Genomic DNA, 7,062 nt, shown 5'->3' with positions numbered 1-7,062 from the left:
ACAGCGAGAAAGCTGATTGGTCAAATCGTCACAAGGAGGCGTGACGGGGGCCGGAAGTATGGCCACGTGACCCGGAAGCGGCTTCGACTGTGATGAGCGCGCCTGCGTACTTCTCCCGGTGCCGCCGGGACGCGGCCCGCGCGGCTGTCCTGGCTTCGCTGGTGGCGGGAGGATGGGGTTCTGCGGCGCCCTTAGCTGACCCCGTGGTGCAGGCTAAGGATGGTCCGCACTGCAAGGAGCTGACTTCGCGCTCCAATGACTCTCTGGGTCCCCAGAGGGTTGGACGGGGAGGTGTGACAATCGGTGATGATGGTGGGAAGAAAGACAGGAGTGCTGCAACTCTGGGGAAAACAAGTCAGCGCTTTCGTGGTGCTCGTGCCCGCGTTGGCAGGGAGGCCCCTCCTTTCCAACGCACTGCTACAGCCCTAGCTAGCCCAGACACTTCTCGCTCCAAGCTTTGCCAGAGCTTCTCTGCCGGGCTTGCTTCACTCAGCAGTGCGGCGGACTGGATGAGACGCGTCCGCTCTCGGCTGCAAAAGCCCAGACAGCGCTTAGTCCTCCAGATCCCGCTTCCTTCTCACGGTCTCGCCCCCCACTTCCCCCCGCCCGGGTTCCAGTTGTAGCCTTGCTGACGACTCGCTCTTCTTGGCATGTCCTTCCTCTAATGTCACATCTATGAAGCCTCACCCCAAAGCCCCGGAACAACGAATCCCTCTTTTACCCACATGCTTCTGTTTAGCGCATCATGGATTTTATTCGTTTAACAACCTAGTTCCTTGCCTGGTCTTTAACACTACTGATAAATGTGAGTTGTTTAATCAAATTATAAAATGATGATAGACTGGTTAAAGGCTGAAATGTTGATTTAGTTCTGGGCATACAATGGATGTCCATGTTTTATTCGAATGATAGAATGGATGAATCATCTAGTTCAACTGATCTTTTATAGATAGGGGGAGTGGAGACCCATAGGATTAGGTGACCTTGCTTGGACAGCCATGGATTTCCCATGTCAAATGCCATTCATTACTCCAGTCACCTCCGTTCCTATAAAGAAAGCCAAAAGAGCATTTGTTGGGCCATGCCTTCCCTTGCAGAGGTTACTAAACACACATTTTAAATTAACCAATGTAAGAAAAAGATGCTACATTTTAAACGAAGCTGTATTTATTCAATTTAAAGAAATCCCTTATTAGAGATTAATGTTCATTTTTATGTCTTACAGTGTCAATGTAAGGATCATATATGATAGGAATTGAGGTCATTTTATGATGCCTTTGTTTAGAAAATAAAACTAGAATATCTTTCCCTTTCAGCAATACTATGCTGCTTGGAAAGTTTCCTACTAACGTGTGTGTGATTGATATATACTGGAATATTAAAGTGGCCAACAGAAAGCAGAATTGGCTTTTGGTAGATCTTTAGGCCCCCTGCCCAAATTTCTCTGTTTCCTGTCCAAACATGCCCCTGAAATGCCAATGTCCTTTTTCTCCCTTAATACAGGAAACAGATGTCATTAGCCAGTTTAAAGATATCACCAAAACTACACAATAAAAACCTGCCCTCTAATTTCAGACACTGCCTTTTCTTTTTGTGTACAAAAACGTGTATGTCCTCAAGGTTCCTGAGATAGCCACCTCCCAAGTTTAAACTCATTGGATATGTTACTAATGTTGCTTGGTACCTCTGGAAATGATGGGAGACTTGCTAATGACATATTGGCAGTCTCATCACTGTGTTCCTAGCCAAAAAAGAAAAAAAGGGAAAAAGAAAAAAGATGGGAAGGGCTGGGGGTAGAGAAGGAATTATGGGAAAATAATTAGCAGCTGAAAGCAGCTATTACATAATCTTGGCTGCTTATTAATTTAGCAGAAGGAATGGCTTATTAAATTCTAATAGCAACAGCAAAACTGCAAACAACCTACAATTAACAGAGCAGGGCCCATTATTTTGTTAATACGTTCTCTTCCTTTGGCAAGTATATGAGAACAAAATTTATAGAAGCAGATGGTCTTTTTCAGTAGATTATAGACGGTTTATTCCCGAGCCTTAGTACTAAGTGCTAATCATGCATTCACTGTGAAAGACAAAAAGAAACACGGCTGCCATCTTTGTTAGTAATTAACTAGCTTGACTTTGATTTCCACATTTCTCCAATTGTAGGCTTTGTTGTATCCATGTTTCTTCTGACCTAATATCTTTTTCATCTGTCATGCCAATACATTATCTTTTTTATTCCTTTGTCTTTGTTTGCAGGATGATCCTGCCTTATGTTAGCAATACAGAAATTATGTGGGAAAAATTAATAGCCAGAATTTGCACTTGTTTGTTACATTTAAAAAAGTGCCTTGCTGTCATGTATGCTAACTACAAGATGTGAGGGTAAAATAGAGATTCTATATTTTAGCAATAAAATTTGGATACTCTATTATCTAAAGTTTTAAAAAATAATTTTAGTTTCCTGTTAAATTTGTGATAGCAATGCATTTTATGCCTGCTCCATATCAAAATATGACTAAATGAAAAGGGGAAGAGGGGCAATGTTTAAAACATGCCCATATGGTGCTGGAGAGACAGCTGATTCGTTAAGAACACTGGCTGCTATTGCCGAAGACTCAAGTTCAGTTCCCAGCACCCACATGACAGTTCATAACTGTAACTTTAGTTCCCAGGGGTCTGACACCCTCTTCTGGCCTCTCTGGAAACAAGGCACAAAGGGATAAACAGATAAGCATGTAGACAACACACACACACACACACACACACACACACACACACACACACACACAATTAAAATAAAAGTTACTTTAAAAAATAACTAAAACATGCCCACATGGATGATGAGAAGGATCATTTACATGAGAAGGTCAATAAGGATATTAAGATACACTATCAACATATCGTTTAAATACTGATGATTTAAATAAAAAGTCAACAAATTGAAAATATGGAATATTCATGTAGAAGTAAGGAGAGGTTACAGTAATGGTGAAGTAAATGCATCTGAAATAAACCCAGAAGTTGAATTATTAGCTTGTTTCTTCCATTCCAGGAAGCAAACTCCAGAAATAATGGTGAATTTCCATGGATAGACATTTGGGGTAGAATGTAACAAGAGGGATTAATAGATTTTATTTCAGTTTTTAAATAATTTAAGTATTATCATGGAGTAGTAGTATGGACTCCTACAGAGTTCCTTTAGTCAGCTTTTAGATTACTTTTACACACTAGTATAATTCAGTATACAAGTTATATGCAAAAATGATGCTTAGAGTTTATAAATTTGCATATCCCATGATAAAGTTGTCCCAAGGAGAAAATGGACCTAAAATGATGAGAATTTGTAAACTGGATCCTTTTTTTTCCTTTTTTTTTTTTTCCTTTTTTTTTTTTTTTTTTTTTTTTTGGAGCTGAGGATCGAACCCAGGGCCTTGTGCTTGCTAGGCAGGCGCTCTACCACTGAGCTAAATCCCCAACCCCCAGATCCTTTTAAAATAGTTCTGTCCCTTAAAGAGTCCTCAACAGTGAGCTAGAGAAAAATGTAGAACATATGCTCTTTCTATAGCTCTGAACAAAATTCCTATTAAGCTACTCTCAGCCTGGACAGTTTTACTCGTCAGGGTAGCCTTGGCAGTGTCTGTAATATCTGGCTTGTCACAACTGGGAGTCCATGATGCTGTAGGCATCCAGTGGACAACCAGAGGATCTGAGGTGCTGCTTAACTTCCTACAGCATACATGTTAGCCACACAACAAAGAATGACCCAGCTCTAAATGTCAGTGCCACCAGGGCACAAAGCCTGTCTTAGTCACTGCAAATGTTAACATGCAGTAGCAGATCTTTTATAGACATTTCCAGAAATGGAACAGCACAGCCTTCATAGAAAGCTTTTTTCTGTGTCTCTCAGAGGAACTGGATATATTAGTCTTAATACTTGATAGATAAAATCTTAAACTGCAGAAAAGGCTGGCCATATACCTAAGTCAGTCAGTATCTTAATAATACCTAACTAGAATAAAGTATCCAAATGTGATTTAAAACAACTGACCCTATTCCAGAAGAGTAGTCAACAGTACTTGAATGCATGAGATGACTACCCACTCATTCATCATAAATGTTTATTATGTATCTCTTACCCAAACAGAATTCTGACAGTTTCTCCCCCCCATCCTTCCCTCATTTATCTCTTTTTACTTATTTTATTCAGAGTTTCACATTTGGCTCTGAACTCATGACCCAGCCTGGCCTGGAACCTACAACAGTTCTGCCTCATGCTCCCTCCTGCTGGGATTATAGTTGTGGGCCACCATGCTCATCATTTGGAGACAAACCCTAGATGGCCAAAGAAACAGTCATGAATCACATGTATGACTACAGTTTTGTTGTTGTTGTTGTTGTTGTTAAGGAAGTCACTAGACATGCTTCATTAGAACTTTCGATCTTTATGGCTGACATTTTTGGAAACTATGCCCTTGTGATGTCTCAGGACTCTTAAGAGCAGCAGTCCTTTCATTTTGTGAATTTACTACATCAATCTTAGTTAACAGCAACATGAGAAAAGAGGAAGAGGTTTTATGTTTTGTTTGTTTGCTGGGAAGATGAATCGGTTTGTAGAGAACTTGCTGTACAAAGATCGAGGAGCTGAGTTTGAATTCCCAGAACCCGTGTAAAGCCTGAAGTGGTAGCATTTCTCTATAATCTCAGTGCTCCTAGGGGGAAATGGAGGGCAGAGACAGAATGCCTGGAAACTCGATGGCCAGCTAGCTTGGTGTCCAGTGGCAAACAAGAGACCCTGTCTCAAGCAAGGTAAAATGTGAGGACTGATACCAAAGTTATCCCCTACCTCTACATGTGTAAAGTCAGCAGGTATGATTTAATTTCCTAGACAAATGTCCTAAAGGAAAGTAGAAGTCTGATTTCTTTTTAATCATTGACCTCTTAACCCTGATAACTTTAGGCAAGGAATATCCCTAGTTTTATGAACCTGAAGCTAAATCCATATGCCATCCAGAGTGACATATGGTCACTGTAAACCTTGTACAAAGTAACATACTGGAAGATTCTAAGGCACAAATTAGAGTGCTGAGAGAAGCCTGAAGCCTGCACCATGAAGACCATGCTTACTTGATGAATATCAACACTCCAAATATAGTTTCCAATTGTTCATGGCAAGTTAGAATCAACTCTGAAATATTTCATCAGAAAGTGTAGACATGGTAGAAAGAAGAAGCTGAGAGGGAACATCTAGAAAGAATCAATATCCCTGGGTAAGGCAGAGCCCCCAAAGCAGCATGTAGTAATCAAATTTGCTAGACCCTGTTCCTCAGCCCCTGCTGCAGTTACGTGTGCCCATGTTGCTAAGGGCAGACCAACAGAATGTGGACAGAAACAGTACCAAGACTAGTCACAAAAGCATCCAGCAAGCAGCTGGGCACAGTGGCATGTGGTTTTAATCCCCAGCACTCAGGAGACAGAGGCTGGCAGATCTCTGTGAGTTTGGAGCCAGCCTGGTCTACATAGTGAGTTCCAGGCTAGTCAGAGTTACTTGATAAGACCCTGTCTCAAAAAGCAACAAAGGAAAGCTGGGTGGTGGTGGCGGCGGCGGCGGCGGCGGCGGCGGCGGCGGCGGCGGCGGCGGCGGCGGCGGCGGCGGCGGCGGCGGCGGCGGCGGCGGCGCACGCCTTTAATCCCAGCACTCGGGAGGCAGAGCCAGGGGGATCTTTGTGAGTTCGAGGCCAGCCTGGGCTACCAAGTGAGAGTGAGCTCCAGGAAAGGCGCAAAGCTACGCAGAGAAACCCTGTCTCGAAAAACCAAAAAAAAAAAAAAAAAAAAAAAAAAAAAAAAAAAAAAAAAGCAACAAAGGAAACAAACCCCCCCCCCCCCACCACCACCACCAAACAATCCACAAAATATCCAACAAGACCCCCCTCCCTCCCATCCTCCTAAACTTTGTTTTTGATATCTGAATGCTAACACCTTGGAGGTCATGGATTGTGCATGAGAGTAACTGAGTCTCTGTCCTGAATGACAGACTGCATGGAGAAAGCAGACATCACCACCATCATTCCTGCCATCAGTTGTACTGGAAATGAAAGAAATGGCTTGATTTGAAGTCAGTGCTCTTTCTGGGCTCATCTGTTGCAGCTGCTAGCTGTTCTGGCCATTCTTGTAAGCTGTTGCATGCCTAGTTACAAAGAGAGGATGAGGTGATGAAATAGCTCTTCTCATATGTCTTCCTTCCACTGATATTTGAAGACAATTGCCACACAATCTGAGGCCAGAATTGAAAACGACTCATTTATCAAAGCAGGCAAAAAGAAAATGCTTATTTGAAGTTCTCCTTTGCATTCTTCTACCAAAGACTAGCATTCCTATCAGGCAATACAAAAAAGCAAACCGCAAAGGAAATCATAAGGCTGGAAAGGCTGAGAATGTGGAGTGAGAAGCACATCTGAGCAAATTGTCCCCAAACTAGCAAAGGTGACTGTTGTCATCTGTCTCTGAGAATCAAGAGATCAAAGCCCGTGCTCGGTCTGTGGCCATCCTTCTCTTCTAAACACTACAGGAAATGTTCGCACACTTAAAGTGATGTTAGCATTATTTCATATGTATTGACATTCTAATCAGATGATTGAAAAAGTATTAGAGCTAGTTCACATTTTAAATATGACAAACATATAAAATAATAGAATGCTTAAGGTTATTTCATTCAAAAAGTCCATCCTACTAATGAGAAACTTAAAGCCCGGAGAAGTTGAGCAACTTATTCAAGATTGTATTACCAGATGGTGGGAGGTGAAGATTTTAAGGAGTCCTATGTTCTCCTTCCAGACAGGCAACGCCCTCTTCCTACCAAGGTGCACTATGTCTAGTGTTACTGATTACTAGCCCATTAACTTTAAACAAAACAAATTAAAACTTGAAAAGCCCACACAGTCTCAAAACATAAACTCTTCAGTTCCACCACTGGATTGCTCTGCTTGGTGTGGAAGTATTTATATGTCCAGCTTGCTAACCAAAAGCCTTGCAACAGCCAGGTTTTGGATGTCTTAGCAATTGCAA

The sequence above is a fragment of the Peromyscus maniculatus genome, chromosome X (assembly GCF_049852395.1).
Source record: "Peromyscus maniculatus bairdii isolate BWxNUB_F1_BW_parent chromosome X, HU_Pman_BW_mat_3.1, whole genome shotgun sequence".
In the NCBI taxonomy this organism is placed as follows: Eukaryota; Metazoa; Chordata; class Mammalia; order Rodentia; family Cricetidae; genus Peromyscus; species Peromyscus maniculatus.
This window is presented reverse-complemented; position numbering follows the sequence as displayed.